Genomic DNA, 19,482 nt, shown 5'->3' with positions numbered 1-19,482 from the left:
AAACTTCCAATCGTTACAAAATTTTAAGAATCCGTACTTACATTTGCCATGTGTTCTCGGCATTTGAGAAATGACCAGTCCCCCACTCCATAGCGACCATGGCCCCTTCCATTTCTCGTGCTGAAAATTGAAAAAAATGAAAATTAGAACAACCAGATTATTCGATCATTGTAAATCCTCACGTTGGCTTTAAAAGAAGGTACCCATTACCTTCCTATAAGATATTCTCCAAGAGGAAGACTGCCATTAACCCATTCAAGAACACCGGCACTTGGAGTAAATGGAACTACCTATTTCATGACGTTTCAATAGGTAAAAAAGAACTAAACGATAAAGATCATTGTTAGGAAAAAAATATTTTAACAAAGAGATGCATATCCAGTCGGAATCTATAATGCAATTTTCACGCACAAGAATTCATTTACAGCAAAATCCTCAAAGGGGCACACAGATCAGTATAATAATTAAAGATACATGACACAAACCTGATAACATGCATTTCTCAATGGAAATTTCAAACTGTAAATGTTCAAGAAAATGCAAAACAATCAAGGGAACTAATTCCACATTGCACTACAACAATCATCCAAAGAAAGAACGCTGGTGAATTCTTCTGCTTTATAATGACGTGATATGATATTATTGTTGAAGAAGATACCTTGTATGTACGCACTCCTAATCTTCTTTTCCATGTATCCTGGTGGTTCTGTAGAAAGGTGTTGACTAAACCAAAAAATTGTTGCATTACCTGTAAATTTATTTGAAAAAAAATATACATATATATGAGAAAAACAAGAAATAAGTACTTGTACCGAGAGGAAACAGGCTACTGAAACATTTATTTAAGAGAAGATTAAAAACAAAAGTGAGACTCCATTGAAGGCCATCTCATGCTGACCTTGGCCACGCAGAAGCTTTGCTTCTTCAAGCTGCCATGAAACAAAAGTTTACCAGTGTAAACTTCTAACTTTTGTAAAGGGTGACTTAAAGCAGGGTAAGAAAATAAGAATTATAGGGACTCTGTACCCTTCCAATCCTGATTCGACAGCGAGCAACTTAAACTCATGCAAGGCTGCAGCGGCTTGAGAAAATCTAGAACCCTGTAAAACAAAGAAACGAGACTAGGAAATATCAGGAAATGGGCTTAAGTTGATGGTTGTATGATTATGAAAATGCTGATAATACCTTACGGAGGGTAGAAGTGGACTGCAGAAGATGTTGCACAGTCCCTACAACTTGAGATTTGAAGTAGCACTCGCCTGAACACTATAAAAGGCTCCAGTAAATTCATGTGTAACTGTGTCCGTTCCAAAATGGAACTCCATTCCATGTTCAGCCAAGACAACTAATTGAAATTAAAAGATTATGTCAAATAACCAGAAATTTAGTGTTTCTTTTAAAATTGATACATGTGTGCATGGACATTTATTTCTAGAGTCTATGTAAGAATTAAGAAGAAACCATAACAAAAGTTAAACAAGACCCAACAACAACAAAGATCATAGATTAGGCTAAATCTTCTTCTAATATGTACATATTGCTGGCTATCTGACGAGTTACTACTACGTGCAGGAAAATAACTTAGAACTTTGCACTAATCTTAGGAGATATTGTATAAACCTAATGATGGAAAAACTAAAACTTGAATCATGATTTCAAGGAAAAAGAAGCAACATCTTCAACCTTTCCAAGGTCCAAAAACTCAGAAGAAATATTGTCCAGTAATATATTTTAGATGAAATATTGTTTTGCCTGTTATCAGAAACATAGCTAGCTCACCCACTTGAGCTAATCCATTGGGAAATGTCAACAGGACCACCAACCACTAAAACCTCAGTTGTCATAGCCAGAATGGAAGATGAAGTGAGTAATTTGAGTTTAGGGTTTTTTTTTTTTTGGGTCAAACATATTCCGTATATATTACATATTTGCAGAGTCCCTAAAGACAGCACTAAAAAAACTTAGTCCTTGGATAGTACAAGCCCAGGGTTGTTTAACTGTAGTATACCTACTAATAGTCTTAAAAAAAATCCTTCAGTTGAACCCCTTGAATGTAACAGGCTTACATCTAGAAGGGGACAACATAAAAAAGAAACATTGTCGTCAAAAGAATTACAACAAAAGAAACAAAGAAAAAACAAGCACCTCATTCGAGGGAGACGAGTCTGACAGTTTCTTCAGCTTTGGATCTGGAAGCAACAGCACAGAAGAAAGTTCCTGCAAGCTCCTTTAGATGCATGTAAATATATAAATATAAGCTCATAAGAAGCAGGGGATTAGAGAGGTAGAGGGAGAATCTATTGGTGTCATCCATATCTTAATAACTAGTAGATGTTTGTGCAGATAAAGTATATTAAACTTAGTGGAGCACCATTTATGGCAAAGCCAAACGGAACACCAATGTCACATGGTTATACACAACCTGGCTACACACTTAACAAGATTTACATAAAAAGTGTGTTTAAGGTTAATTAGTGCAGCATACCTCAGTGTCCATAGCAGACCATCATAAGAATGTACCATGTTTGCATCATTCAAAATTCTGCAATATATTCCATTCCATCAGCACAACAATGAGCACAAACTAAAAGCATCACCAATTTATATAGTGTGCTAAAAAGTACCCCATAAATATGGACCAGATTTGCAATATTTTACATCTGAGTCAACTAACTGTCCAGAAGAAATTCCCTACAGAAGCATGCATAGATACCCATCTTACATTTCCTGTATCTGTTTTTTAGGAAAACAAGATGGGGCGTTCATCCAACACAACCACATATTTCAAGGGTTTTGTCACTTCTTTTTTTTTTCTCCCAAATAATGTGTATATATACACACATATACATATCGCGCAACAAAATATGGCACATGATCTATACAAGACTCAGAACAACACCAAGTATACGACTCCAAGATAGTATGACAACAATTAAAGAGAAGCATTCAAGGTTTAGATTGAATAAAACTCAGAGTAATATCCTAGTACTCATGTCAAATTATTAGCACTTGTTCCTTAAGAGCAATTATATTAAAAGAAGCATATAGAGAGAGAGAGACATCAGAATAGACAATAGTTTGATTAAAGCTAATGGGACGATTACAACTATAAAATGGCATGCAGTACCTTTAAAAGCTTTCACATGTGCCCTCGAACCATAAAATTAAAAGATCCTTACTAATGTGTGCGTGGTACTTACGAATCAAACAACAAAATGAAGGATTGATGAAAACAAGCATAAGCATAATTAGATGTAGACTGTTTAACCAGGTAACTACTTGCACTACTTCAAAGCTTAATCTGCTGACGGTTTTTAATACCTGAAAACTTATCATCCTCTGCTTGTTGCACAACTATCCGTAGAGTCTTTGCATATATCAACTTGGGCAATCGCCGCTTGCTTGAGGAGGATATCTCCAACGAAGCACACTGAATCAGCAGATTAATAAAGAATGGCCAGGTCTAGGCTGCAATAACAATACAAGCAGTTCACTCAACTATTGTAACGATTATATGTGTTTTACTACAAACTTTGCAATTAATCTTGAATAAAATCATCATCATACAGTGAGGAATTTCATCTGGTTTAAGCTCTGGAGTGTTCTTTCCGAGATATTTACAGAAACCAATCAATCTTTCTCCTTCTAACCATGTATTCAAAAACCTTATCCCTTCCTGCACATACACCAAAACTTTAATCATACAACAATTTCCTCAAAACGGGGAAGTACTACTGTGTTTGGCATCAAGAATGCAATTGCATAGACAACTCTGCAATTCAGAAAAACTATTGTGAACACAAAATTTCAGAAAACTTTCGCGCATTCAGAGCCGAAACTAATAAGGGTAAAACTGTAAACAGTTAAGGTTGTTATGGTAGTTTTGTAATTAGTGAGTGATTAGTTGATGAAGGTGTGATTAGTTAGTTATCTAATACTGGTGAGTAGCTAGTATATAAGACATCATTGTGTAATCTTATTGAAGTAATGAAATGAAAGGATAATTTTCCTAATATGGTATCACTCGCCTAAGTCCTACGACAGTTGATCCTCTTCCTCTGCTTCCCGCTTCTTCCTCTTCGAATCTTCAAACCCTAGAAATCTCCCGCTTCCTTATCTTCGATTCTTCCAAACCTAGCAATCGCCATGGCTGGATCTCCTTCTTCTGGCTCTGCTTCTTGCCCTAATTCTTCTCTCTCCTCGACGACATCGTCGATTACGATCCAAAATATTGGATCTATGGTGCCAATCAAGCTCCATCGACGAACTATCTCACCTGGAGTGCTCTGTTCGCTCCCATCCTTCGTCGGTACAATCTCACCGGAATCATTGACGGCACGATGTCTGCTCCGCCGAAATACCTTCTTGACTCCTCGGGTAATCAAACCTCTACTCTCAATCCTCAGTATGTTACTTGGTTTGAAAATGATCAGAATATCTTGATTTGGATTAATTCTACCCTATCAGATGCCCTAATTCCGTACACTGTTGGAGTTAATTCGGCTCGTGAGCTCTGGTCAAAATTGGAATCGCGACTTGCAACTACATCGCAATCGCACATTCATGAGCTTCGTTCTTGTCTTCGTAGCATCACGAAGGGTGATTCTACGGCTGTGCTCTATCTTCAACAAATTGAAGAAATCGCAGATGCTCTTGCAAATGCAGGCGCCCCAATCGAAGATTTTGAGTTGATTTCTGTAATTTTACATGGTTTGCCCTCTGAGTATGAGTCTTTCATTGATGCAATCCAATTTCGCATGGGTTCAACCACTATTAATGAACTTTATAGGCTGCTTTTGAGTAAGGAGCTTCAACTGACTGCTCGCAAGAAAACCTCACCATCTGCTCCCATTTAAGCTTTTAATGCTTCTGCTGGTCTTCTTCCTACACCTCTTGGTGATTTTGGTGCTCAAGCATTCTTTACTCAGAACGGATCTTCTTCACAATCCTATGGTCTTCCGAATCGTGGCAATTTCTCTCAATCTCGTAATTACACCAATCGTGGTTCCCAGCGGAATTATCAAGGTTTTCAGGGCAATCAAAGATTTAATCGCGGTAATCAGGGTAATCATCGTTACAATCGTGGTCCTCGTTCTCAGTACAACAATTCTCACAGAAAGATCTCTTGTCAAATTTGTCGCCTATTCGATCATGAAGCTGTTGAGTGTCCTCAGCGCATGAATCCCAATTTTGGTAACAAGAATTCTCCAGCTGCTTATCATGCCTCTACCCCTCATCCTTGGCTTCTTGATTCTGGTGCTAGCTCGCACATGACTCATTCCTCCACAAATTTGCAGAATCTTGAGCCATACACTGGACTTGAGCAAGTGGTGGCAAAGGTTTGCCTATACTCAATTTTGGTTCTTCTACACTTAATAATGGTTCTCATTGTTTTGATCTTAAAAATGTCTTGCATGTTCCTCATCTTAAGCAAGATTTGATTTCCGTAAATCAGTTTATTCTTGATAATTGGTGTTCTATTCATTTGTATCATTTTCACTTCATTGTGAAGAATCTTTCTTCGGATAAAACGCTTTTTAAAGGTCCTGTGAGAGCTGGTTTCTATCCATTTCATGCATCCTCTATTGTTGGTAATCAAAAGGCATTTGCAGCTTCTGCTAAAGCTTCACAGCAGACTTGGCATCACAGATTGGGTCACCCTGCACTCAAAATACCTAATAAACTAGCATCTCAGTCTTGTCTTTCAGTTTCCAGTGCTTTAAATAAATCTGTGTGTTCCAGTTGTGCTCTAGGCAAGAGTTCCAAATTGTCTTTTGCTTCTATTTCTTGTACATCCATTAGGCATCTGGAGCTTCTGCACACTGATGTATGGGGTCCTGTACCACTCATTTCTGTTAATGGATATTGATATTATCTCATTTTTGTTGATGACTACACCAAGTATACTTGGTTTTTTCCTCTCAAGTTTAAATCTGATGTCTTTGATACATTTGTGCAATTCAAAGTGTTGGTGGAAACTTTACTCAGTACTAAGATTGTTATCTTACGATCTGATTCTAGTGGGGAATTTCTTAGTCTCAAGTTTATCAAGTTTCTTCAAGAACATGGCATTTCCCATCAGTTAAGCTGCCCTCACACACTTGAGCAAAATGGTTGTGCTGAGCACAAGCACAGACATTTAGTTGAAACTGCTCGAACTCTCTTAGCAGCATCCAAGGTTCCTCATTCCTATTGGGTTGAAGCTTTTGCCACAACTATCTATCTCATTAATCGGATGCCAACAACCACCAACTTCTCACCTTGGGAACTACTATTTCACAGATCTCCAGATTACATCTCACTGAAAATTTTTGGATGTCGATGTTTCCCATGGTTGAAACCTTATACAACTTCCAAGCTTGATCCCAAAAGCAAGGAATGTGTATTTTTGGGGTACAGTTTGAACCATAAAGGCTATAAATGTCTTGATCCTTCCAATGGCAGAGTGTATCTTTTGAGGCATGTTATTTTTGATGAAGATACATTTCCTTTTGCTCAAAAGGATCATCCTCAGCCATCACATTCAAGCTCTAGTTCTTCTCATTTACAGCCATCCAATCCTATTCTAACCACATTGACTTTTCCTCTTCTATCTCAGCCTTCTCCCTCTTCATCTCCTATCTTATCTCCAACTCCATATTTACCCTCTCCATCCCAATCTCTTCATGTCCCATCTTCTATTGCCATACCTAACCCTCATCTTCCCTCTCTCCCTTATCAACTTTCTGCACCCTCAATACCTCTCAATACTCATACCATGCAAACCAGATCCAAATCGGGTATTTTTAAACCTAAAGCACTCTTGGCAACCAAGTATCCCATCTCTTCTGATCTCTCTCCCGATTATACCCCATCTATCTATCTTCAAGCCTCCAAACATCATCATTGGCGTCAAGCAATGCAGAAAGAGTTCAATGCTCTCATTCAAACTAGCACTTGGTCTCTAGTTCCTGCTAATCCCACTCATAACTTAGTTGGTGCAAAATGGGTGTTTAGAATCAAAAGAAAACCCGATGGTACCATTGATAGGTACAAAGCTCGGCTTGTTGGCAAAGGCTTCCATTAGCAGCACGGCATTGATTATACTGAGACATTTAGTCCAGTTGCCAAGCCTGTTACTATTAGGTTACTTCTCACTTTGGCTGCCAAGTTTGATTAGTTTCTCAATCAACTTGATGTTAGCAATGCTTTTCTGCATGGTACCTTGACAAAATCTGTGTTCATGATCCAACCACTAGGATTTGAAGACCCTACCAAGCTAAATCATGTTTGTCATCTCCATAAATCTTTGTATGAGCTCAAGCAAGCCCCAGGGCTTGGTATGACAAGCTCACCACTACATTGAAGTCTCTGGGTTGCTCAGGTTCGTCAAATGATCATTCTTTATTTGTCAAGAAGGCTCATGCGTTGATTTTCATTTTGGTCTATGTTGATGATATTATTGTTACTGGACCGAATGCTCAACTCTGTAAAGACATTATTTCTCAGCTCAGTTCTTTATTTCCTGTCAAAGATCTTGGTCATCTTCATTACTTCCTTGGTATTGAAGTCAAGCGGTCATCCTCTGGTATCCTTCTCTCTCAACACAAGTATATTCTCGATCTTCTCTCCAAAGCACATATGGAAGGTTCCAAACCTTGTGTCACTCCTCTTAGTACAACTAAATTGGATCATAACTCTTCTCTGCTTGACAAACCTGAGGAATATAGATCTTTGGTTGGTGGTTTGCAATACTTAACATGGACACGGCCAGATCTGTCTTGTGCAGTTAATTTGGTTTGTCAATTTATGCACAGTCTGAGACAAGCTCACTTTCAGGCAGTCAAACATATTCTCCGATATCTAAAGGGTACTTTGTCTCTTGGCTTATGGTTTCCAAAATGTGCTAAACCTCTTACTCTCACTGCTTTCTCTGATGCCGATTGGGCCGGTTGCAGTCTTGATCGCCGATCTACTGGGGGGGTTTTGTGTCTATTTGGGTGACTCACTTATAAGCTGGAGTCCCAAGAAACAACCTATTGTGGCTCGGTCATCGACCGAAGCTGAATATCGATCATTGGCTGACATTGCTGCTGCCGCTAAACTGACATGGATATGCAAGCTATTAGTTGATGTTGGTCTTGATCTTCCTTTTCCCCCTCAGATTTGGTGTGACAACATTTCTGCCATTTCATTGGCTAGAAATCCAATCTTCCATGCTATAACCAAGCATGTAGAGATTGATTATCACTACATTCGGAAAAAAATGCTTGCTAATCAAGTTCACGTTCTGTTTGTGTGTACTCAAGATTAGGTTGCTGATATCTGCACCAAGGCTCTGTCCAAGCACAAATTCCATCTTCTCCGAGACAAACTCTCCCTTCGGCTACCTCAGTTAGGTTTTAGGGGGGATAATAAGGGTAAAACTGTAAATAGTTAAGGTTGTTATGGTAGTTTTATAATTAGTGAGTGATTAGTTGATGAAGGTGTAATTAGTTAGTTATCTAATACTAGTGAGTAACTAGTATATAAGACATCATTGTGTAATCTTATTGTAGTAATGAAATGAAAGGATAATTTTACTAATAGAAACAAACTTTCGACCTGATTGAACTCCGAGTTTAAGCTAACTTTTGAGAAATTAAGCGGACATTAAGCTTCTGTTCAACTTTCAAAAACTTCAAATATTTTTCTACAAATTGAATCATCATAACTAATCAGCACAGACGATCATCTTGGCTATTAAGTCATACAGTTCTTCAGATTCCTGAAAGCAATTACTACCCGTTTAAACAATTCCATTTTCATTTCGTATGACTGCATTTTCCCGGCGACCAAACAGATGGTAAAGACAGATGGGTGAGAGAAAGAGAGAGTAAAAAATAGATGCTTCTCGAGTCTTGACTTTATCGGAGGAAAGCTTGGAGACAATCTCTTGGACATCTCTGAAAGTTACCATCGGAGGCCGCCGAAGCTCAGATGACGAACCCGCCGGTCTGAGTATGAGAGACGGGAGCTACGGTTTCGTTTCCAGGTGAGAATTTTGTGGCTGAGAAAATGGTGGGAAGATGGAAGGTGAGGCGGGGGATAAACATGTTTTTATATAAGTGATGGGAAATTTTTTTATTTTTTATTTTTAAAGTTATTAACTTTTTAACATACCTATCTCATCATTTATATAGTGACATGTGGTGACGGTCATACTTAAAAATCTTTCTTAGGAGGGGTTTTGTTTGTTTGGTGAAGGGTTTAAGATAGGAAAGGTTTATTTTGCTGATGTTTGGTAATACGGCCAACGAAGAAGTGGGAAAGTCGATGCTGGTAAATATTTCTATTCTTCTCTTTCTATCGTTTGGGACCCCACCCCAGTACAAATATTTATACACGACATGTCGGTGGTTTCAATTGAACCGTAATTCTTTTTACAAACAATAAGGAAATCTACATTAAATACGAAATAGTATATTCATCTAAACTATGGGGAGGCGAATTGGGACACAAGTTTCGAGTGTATGGACGAATAATTTTAATCAATTGAGTTACAAGTCACTTACTATTTGAATTGTAACTAATTCAAAATGAAATTATAAATACACATTTTAGCTTTTCACACTTTCTTATTTAATCACATCCACTGTTTTTTCCATGATACATTCAATTTGGTGGTAAAAAATAAAGAGCTAATAAAGATGTGTGAAAATCAGTTCACTAATTCGTAACCTATGGGATAGATACAATAATTGAAATTCACTATTAATTACAATCAAAAAATGAAACTCATACTTAGAATGACTGATCCTATTGGGCCGGCTACGAGTCAACCAAAGCGTAAGTGTACGACATGATTAGTATTGTAACACGTATTATAATGTGTGAAATTATAGCATCACGTGCAAATGTGATAGTTACATTGAAAATTATAACGTTTGTTTGTACAATGCATTCCCAAAGGATACTGGCCCTAACACAGGGGGGATCAGCTAGCTCCGCCTCCTGTATTAAAGTATGGCATGCAGGCTCCTCGTCCTGCTCCTCCTGAACCCTATTTCCTAGTTCTTGTCCTGAATTAAAGCATCGGTGAAGTCTAAATCCTGTCAGTGGTGAAGCAAACAAGAACCACCATGTCAAGAACATTAGTGGAGCTTCAAAACTGATCACAAGAAGATTGGCGCCGCGGGCGGCTCATACTTATGCAACTCTTGTTGGTCCTCCTCCACAATGATCAAACAACAGCTGCCTAGAGATCCTTTGGATAATTTCATGGTTGCCAAGACAAAAGATAATATTGATGTTGCACCCCCAAATCAAATCACATTGGTTAGGGGGTTGAGCACTTGTTCTAATCCTAACCCTAGGATTGACTCCGACTTAGATGATGATGATGATAATGAGGAAGGAGGAGGAGGAGGAGATATGCTGAAGAAAAGGATGCCGCTGACCTGGTTCTTCAATCCCCTAAGAACCCTGACGTTAATACATAACCTAGGAGGACTAGTAACTGGGCTTGCAAAGTTCGTTGATGAAGCGTGCTGGCTCCCACCATAACCACCCCAAGACCCTATTGCACAACCTCGACACTTTTGCCGAGTCGTGCGGCAGTTTTTTTGTCCTCCCAGAGATCTGTTCCGGCTTCTACAGGGACAAGACGGGATGAGGTAGGAAAATATTTTTGCCGGTGTAAGTTGTACTAGTTGTCCTAGACGTTGTAGATGTAGGATAGAGATCCTCCAAGAAAAAATATGTAACAAGGTTGTTGAGAGGTGCGAGCAGTTATCAGTTGTTACATGACCAAGTTTCAGATACTTTCGTCAAGTACTTGAAGAAGTCCGATGATAATATTGAGCAGAAACCGAAATTGATGAAGGAGCAGAAGAAATATGATGATATTAATGACGATGATGAGAATAAGTGAATAAGTGAGGATGAATGCGACCGTGACATCCATGCTGCTTTCCTGTGTGAAAGCATTGCTAGGAAGCTTTTCTCAGGAGAAGCACATTGCGCCGACAGAGTTCTAGACTGGCTCATCAATGAGGTTGAAAGGAAGATTTCGCCAGAGGACGACTATGTAGTAGAAACGTACTTGCTCATCAATGAGGTTGAAAGGGAGGTTTCGCCGGAGGACGATTAGGTAGTAGAAACGTACTTGAAGGAGGTGAAGCGAGTGGTAAGTCCAAGATTAGGGCTGATGCTTTGCTTCCACATGAGATCATACATTATGTGCATGATTCGGATGTTCGCCGAGTGGCTGAGATTCATGGGAGGCAATGGTGGAGGACATAGAAAAGCGAGGCACGAACGATAACAAGATACTCGACAACTGCTTGGCTGTGTGTGACATCAACCCGAGATTAGTGAGAAGGACCAGTGTATAGCTTACCAAACCGATCACTAATAAGTTTTAACTACAAAGTTTAGCGAGTTGAAAACATGTGTCATGTGCATGTGACTTATAGCTCAATTGGTCAAGAGCATTTATCATTACATCCGAAATTCTATGTTTGAATCCTTCTCCCTTTATTTTAATATAGATATTCTATCGTTTGTAACAAAACTAAAAAACGGTGCCCTTCGAAAGTGAAAAATTAAACACCAACCACAGGTTCTATGGAATGGAATCCCCTTGGGCTTTGGGGTCAGTTGATTATACACGTGAAGAGCCCCAAGTCGGACATTTTTTGTTAATCCGTTGGCTCTTCTCTTCCGTTATCATGCCCTTCACATTCTAAAGTAGTAGAATATAAGTCCAACCCAAATATTTTATCGTTAGAACTTTGTCTACTGGGATTGATGAGAGCAATGAGAATTTATCCAGTTGCAAACAATACAATACTGGAATTCAAACTTAAATATTTCAATTTCATCGTGTATACAATTTTCCGAGCAAGATAAATACATGGTTGTATACATATTTGTCATATAAAAGAATACATTATTTGTGGATGCATTGATCATGGCTAGGAGTCTGAGACTAAAACGGGAGTAAAAAATGAGAAGAACACATGACCTCAGCTGGTGGTCGAGCTAGAATTTTCAAATATTGGAGTCATGATTTCAACAAAAAAAAAAAAAACTTCATTGGACCATTCATCGAGCACCTGATAGGAACATGCCGATTCTTGCCACCATGTACCAAAGGCTTATGCCAATATATATCAACAACTACTACGATATGTAGAGGCTTGTCAATGGTGGCTACAGAAAACTATAGAGTAATGTTGAAGACTGCTAAAGCTTGTCAATTGAGGCATTTCATCAAGCATTTGGTGCTCACAATAGAGCCACACACAAAAAGAGAGAAAATAAGGAAGACATGGATGATAGAAACAAATAAAAAAAAGTAAGAGGAGAAGGTTGTAGTTTAGTTTACCCTAACTGTTTATAGAATCAAATACAATACTTATACAAATATGTATGGAGTTTTTGAAGTTGTTAAAGTTATGGACAACCAGTAACTTCCATATTTGCTCCGCCACTAATCTTACTAGCAAAACTCCTTCAAAGGTAGATCTAGATGTAAAGAAAACAAAAAGTTTTATGAAATGATGATTTGGGACGATGATCAGATTGAGAGATTAAAATGAAAAAAATGTGATTTACATTTATATTCTCATTACCTGAGTATGCAGATTGAGAGATTAAAATGAAAATAATGCTATTCGTTTCTGATTGTACGTACGTGCAAAACCCAAAATATATAAGTGATATATAGCTTTTCATGGTATCAGTAATCAAGGTTTAATAATGTTGTTTGGTATTGTTAATTGCCCATTCATTTGGATTATTAGGTAAACTTTATAGTTGCAAAACCTACTCTCAATAAATTAAGGTCCTAAGATCTTATGTTAACCATTGAGTAATGTCAGGTACACTAAATTTGTAAATTAAATGATGTTTCATCAATAAAAAAATAAGCACGTTAATCAATATTATTGAATACACCCCCCATACTAAATCCACCCCACATCTTCTTTTTCAATCAAAATTTATCTTAGTACATCCCACATACTTTCCTATACTACCCTCACACCCCAAAATTTCTACGTACACCCCACTTTCTTCACATACATTCAACATTCTCTCATTGTTCATTCTCATCACACCTCCAAATTTTAAGACTCTCGCTAAACATGTAAATGCTAATTATGAGGTTGACTACAAGACATTCGATTGTTGGTTTATTTTACTGGTAGAGCACAAATCCAAAATTTGTATCCCTCTCTGTTACTCCTCTAGAGTCAATCTCACAAAATTTTGACCCAAAAAAGAATGATAGGACATGCGTGAATTTTTTTCTCCAAAATCATAATGGGAAGATTATAATGGGTTTAATTCTTTGTACTGTACAAAACTTAAAAGAAAGTAGTGCCAACTGCCAAGCTTACCACTTAGAGAAATCGGAAAATTTGTTTTGGAGTAGTTATAGATTTTTATAACAAAAAAATGTTGTAGTTCTTACAAAATCGATAGTGAACTACATCTGGTTACGAATTTGTAACATTTTTATTTTATTTTTAGGGTTTAGGTTTCTATCAATTGGGGGGGGGGTTTGGTCAATTAAGGGTTTATTCAATTTCTTTTAAATTTTTTGGGGCTAAATAGTCATTTCATGTTAATATACATGAGTGATTTAATAATACATATTTATATGGGGTGTATTCAACAATATATGGGGTGTTAATAAAAAAACTCAATTTAATTTACAAATTTAGTTTCCCTAGCATTATCCTAAACCAATAGATGATGGTATGTGTTTCGATTCGAATTGGATTTAGGATAAGGAGACAAGATCTGAACATAATCCTCGTGTATAATATGCAAATCTAAAAATATTATGTAGTCCACTAAATAAGTTAGCTACTTAACTCAACTGCTATGTTAAGCCTATTTTCTTGACTAATGCAAATTTAATGGCATCCCTCAAAATATTGTTTAATTCACTAATCACATGATTCTCAAATAGCTAATAATTAATTATTGTAATCTTTAATCACACAAGCCATAACAATAGGACAAAAATATGCAGAAGAAGGTGATGCAAAGAGTGTCTAGCTTAGGAGTTAAAATCCTCTGTGGATCTCTATGTGCAGAGCTCAAAGGCCCAAACATTTGGGTTGTTAAAAAGAGAAAAAAAGAGATTTGAACTTTTGTATTGTATGAGATGAATTAATGAAATAAGCTAACGAGAAACACAAAATTTAAACTAAATAGTTCAAATCTCCGTGAAGAGATCCGAAAAAAATCTCAATTCTTGGCTTAGTAAGGTCAAGGACACTTGGTCGGGTTCAATAGACAAGAATGGGACCCAATCGATAGATTTCGTAGCAAAAATAGTAGAGACAACTATCATTCTGACGTATAACTACAGAACAAAGAAAGAATAGCAAGTAGGATAGGTTTTTTTCTTCTCTCACAAACGATAGGCTTTTTTATTTTTTATTTTTTATTTTTTTATAACAATATAACTTAATCATAATAAAGTTAGGTTGAAAAAGCGACCGGACAACTAGTTATCGAACTCATTATATATATATTTTTTGCACTTTCATATGAGTCGAATTTACCTTCGATTAAGTGGACAATAGAATCTTGTATTTGATATCTGGACCAGGTGCAACGTTTTATTATTCTCATAGAAACATTCCCTGTATTTCGATGGTTACATTTGATCAACATGCATTTCACCCCAATTATACAAAGAAACTTTTTCACAATCAATAAATATTTGTCATATAATTAAAAAGCGAACCACCCGTTTAATAAACGTTTGCTATGTAATAACTTGGTGACAATAAAGAATTCCCTGCGTCGGCATCTGCATGGAAGTTTTAAGTGGAGAAAACTAATACTAAATTAAAGATTAGTTGATGGAAAGATTAAATTATAAAAATAGATAACCAAATAGAATGGAAGAAATTTTTAATTGTGACGGGAGCACAAGTAGTACACCACATGTTTTAATAGGAATGTAGGAAATTTTATTTTTTAAGTTATTAATTTTTTAGCAAACACATCCTACTATTTATTTAATGACACGTGATGTACCATCCCTGTACCGACCACACTGAAAAATCTTTCACAGAAAGGGGCTGAAGATCCTGTCGACCGACCAATTGTAGATTGGTCAATTATTACGTGGAGTTTTATATAGCAAAGAGAATATTTTTGACTTGTTTGCTATATATGTATGCCGCGCGCCGCAGTCACCGTTGGAAGTGTCGCGCATGCGAATAAGAGTCTGACTACGGTGTGATCTTGCAGCAGACTTATATATATTTATCGATTTTTGACTTCTTAGTTGAAGAGAAAGTAGTGCACATAATCTACGACTATTGGTTGTATTGGTAACAAACCACACGCAATCTTTTTTCTTTCACATGCATGAAAACGAATGTAGAATGTGAAAAAAAAAATTCTGTGGGCCGAAAATACGATTTGATATATTAAGTGTTATTATACAATTGGTTAGAATTTGTTTAAGTTTTTAACAAATTATATAATGACATTTGATGTACCAAATCGTGTTCCTGACACACTGAAAAATTTCTCGTAGAACATGATACTAATACTACAAAAACTATATTTTATTATGTGATTGTAAATTTGACACACCCTGACCCGGAATGTCCACTAGGAGTCCGAATCGAGCTGTGCTGGCCAACACCTAGAAAGTGACGAAGCCATAAAGTGTGATAATGCGTAAACTATGAATAAATTTAAACCTAAAATGCCTATATGCATGAGTGCGCGGTAAGCGGGTATGGACCCAATTCACATGTGATGCAGAGCATAAGTAAAGTACAGTGAGGTAAGATAATAATTATATCATCTAAAGGAGCCATCTGAACTGGGAGTGTCACAAGTCCTCGTTGATACAGAACTTTGTTACTAGGACTTGGAGGGGTGCAAAATAAAAAGTGTGAGTGAGCAAAATAAAGACTTCCAAAATCATTACAATTATCAAAGGTAGTAACCCCTCGTCGTAAAACATGTATAGCTTCCAAAAAATCATACTACGTATACGTATGAAATCAAAAGTATACTAACAGTAAATCCATAAGTATACCACGACACAACATTTCATTAGTAATATAGATAATCATGTGCTTAATAACCCATACTAGCACGCCAGTCAGAGTCACCTATAGTGACCTGTACGACTACAACCATAACTCATCAATCAATGCCAGTACATAAGTCGGAGTCACCTATAGTGACCTGTACGACTTATCCATATCTCATCAATCAATATCCTAGTAATATGCCAGTCGGATCCACCTCTTGTGGCCTGTACGGCTGAACCCATAACTCATCACATATCCCTGCACACGAGTCGGAACCACCTCTAGTGGTTTGTACGACAGGTTAAGTGTAAATAATTACGCTCAAGTGCTACGATCACGTGAAGGCTGTGCGAAGTATGGCAAGTCACCTACGAGTCGGAACCACCTAATGTGGTATGTACAACAGGCTGGCACCTACCTTGAATCCAAGGTGAAGGTGTGGTGCGGGAGGTAAACGATCATGTGAAGGTTAGGCCCTGTCCTCGGGCGAGAGCACTAACGCCGGGGTGCAGTGTTATGGGCTCTAAATGCATCTAATATGGCACGTACGACTTATAGACAACATGTACGACAATGTCGAAGTTGCCTCTATTGCAACCTGTACGACAGTGTCGGAGTTGCTTAAAACATAAATATAGTCATGCCATCACTCAATCGTTCCAAATAAAATGTAATCATAACGATGCATCCCACAGTTCACAACATATACTCACCTGAACCTATCTGTGCATCATGTGTTCACCTTCGTACTTTAAAGCATTCACAATAATTATGTGCAATAATATACTTATGGATATGCCTTGATGCAATCCAAAACCTAACCATAACGTAGTGCTTCCAAATATATATATACACATCAATAATGTGGCGAAAAATGCACAATCTATAATGCCCTACTCCTAAACTATTAATTTTCGGGAATAATTATCAGTGACAAGCTCAACTAAACACTAGTTTAACTAACTATCAATACTTACAATTCTTTACTTCAATTTCTCGATCCTTCACACTATGATTTATGACCAACATCCAATCACTAAATCATCAGGTTAAATCTCACATTTTTCATCAATGTCCCTCACATTGCACAATTTCCCAAACAAGGCTATTGTCTCAATTATTTAGTCTCATTTATGGTATGGCTGCATCTAACGTCTTGTTAGACTGCCTACGTACCCTAAACAGGGATCAAGCCATTCGTAGTTCGCATTAGTACTTTAAAGCATTCACAGTAATTATATACAATAATCAATTTATAACCGTTTGTGGAATTATCAATCATATATATATATATATGTACGATAGAAAGGAAAAGACCCACTTACCTGAGGTCCGTGCTATGACTCCCTAGCATGAATATCGAGATGTCACGAACCATCGTCGCCTGCGGCCAAGTCCAATTTGGCCTAGAAAGGCTCCTAAGACCCACTTACTTGAGGTCCGTGCTATGACTCCCTAGCATGAATATCGAGATGTCACGAATCATCGTCGCCTGCGGCCAAGTCCAATTTAGCCTAGAAAGGCTCCTATTTGCCTTGAACTCGCCGAAAACCCTAGTTTTGGGTGTGCTCGATTCAACCCCAAGGATGCTCCGACGTCCCTACTATTGTTTGGGCTTTGTTCCAGACCTCAAGGGGGTACTAAAGGTCGTGGTAATTGGGCAAGAACGTTTCAAATTTAATGGATCTCCACCCAAGGCCAACGCACCCACCGTGGGTATTCTCCTTAAAATTGAACTCCCCCTCGTCATTTTTAGTGTAAAAATGGAAGAGGGACTGATTGGCCTCGAGGTAAGGATCATTTTGACACCAAGATCGCCATCCATGGTGATCGGAGTTGGGAGATAGACTCAAGTCGGGTCACGGTTCCTTAAGGGACCCGGCCGATCCCCTTCTTCCTCTCCTCCTTCCTTTCCCTCCTAGTTCTTCCCTCCTATTCGTCACTCCCTCTCTCCTTATTCCTTCGCTGCCATCAGGCAGCCTTTTCTTCTCCCTTTTTTTTTTCTTTCTTTCCTTACCCTCAAATAACCTTATATCATAATATAGTTTGAATGCAAAGATATAAAGAAGATATAAAATAGTAATATACCTACCTTGGATCGCTATAGGAATATTCGTACGTCTCACTAAACGTTGGTCCACGAAAGTCAATACCCTCGCCTCTAAGGCCATTTTCGTAAAATCACGCTTTTAAAATTTGTAAAAATATAGAATTAGGGATGGGTCGTCACAAAATTCACATATATATATACACAATTATATGTCCCTCTCTCTTTCGTTAATATTATCTTACATTTAGTTTTAGATATCTACTCTCAACTTCTAAATTTATAATACATTACCAAATGTTAGATAAATGCCTTCATATCAAATTTTTTTATTAACAAACTGTGAATATACAATTACATATTTATCTTCTTTTTTGTAAGGGAGACTTTGGATGTGGTCCTTAGCTATGAATATTCTTTGATTGAAACCTTGTTGATTTTTAATTTTTGATCGAGGTCCCTGAAATTAATGTGATAATTTATTTCTCTGTACATTACTGTAATTTTTTAATTAAAAATTAGAAATTTTAGTTGTTTATATAAATGAGATTTTAAATAAAAAACAATAATTTGTGGGATTAAAAATATTAAAATATAAATATACTATTGTGTGTGTGTGTGTGTGTGTAAACATGGGTACATTCATCAAAATTAACCAAAAAAATTATTGTATCAAAACATGGGTATATTCTTCAAAATCACCAAAAAATAAAAAGATATTAGGCTTAATAACATTAGTAAATTTCTTCGATTAAACTTGACATGGATACATTTTAAAATCAAAGAAAAATGAATGTACCCATATAAGTTTAAAAATGGATTAGAAAAAAATTGAATAGATTTTATATAAAAAAAATGGTACATTTTACATATAACAAATTGGTATATTTAAGATTGAGTACATTTTAAGATTAAAAAGTTTTACATGAATGGGTACATATAATTAGCATGGGTACATTTAGCAAAATAAAAAGTACAAATAAAAAAAAATATGGGTACAAATACAAATAAACTTTAAAAAATATGGGCACAAAAAGAAATTAATATATGGGTATAAATTAAAATTGAAAAGAAAATTGATACAATTAAAAAAATTACAAATTAAAAATGGGTACAAACTAAAACTAAAAATATATGATAAAAAAATTTAGTCATAAATATAAATATACTAATTGTAACATTTTAAACATTAAATGAATATATTTAGAAATAAAAAAATATTTTATTATTACAATAATTAATAATATTATTAATGCCAAATGACCTTGATCAAAAATTGAAAAGAAATATGATTTTAATCAATAAAATAAAAGAATGATAATCTAATATCTCTTTTTTTTTAATCACATTACTGAACTTACCCTTACTTTAGATTTTTACACCAAGCCCCTA

General features: G+C 36.6%; 1 long non-coding RNA gene across 1 annotated transcript; it reads right to left on the bottom strand.

Moving 5' to 3' along the window:
• Positions 1-9,675: 9,675 nt before the first annotated feature.
• Positions 9,676-12,768, bottom strand: LOC139191587 (uncharacterized). Its single transcript, XR_011575670.1, has 2 exons — positions 12,597-12,768; positions 9,676-12,489 (listed from the first exon to the last, which is right to left on the bottom strand). It is a non-coding gene; the product is annotated as an uncharacterized lncRNA (long non-coding RNA).
• Positions 12,769-19,482: the final 6,714 nt, after the last annotated feature.

Source organism: Malus domestica, chromosome 14 (genome assembly GCF_042453785.1).
Source record: "Malus domestica chromosome 14, GDT2T_hap1".
Lineage (NCBI taxonomy): Eukaryota > Viridiplantae > Streptophyta > Magnoliopsida > Rosales > Rosaceae > Malus > Malus domestica.
The sequence above is the reverse complement of the archived record's forward strand: the minus strand, read 5'-3'. Positions and strand labels throughout refer to the sequence as shown.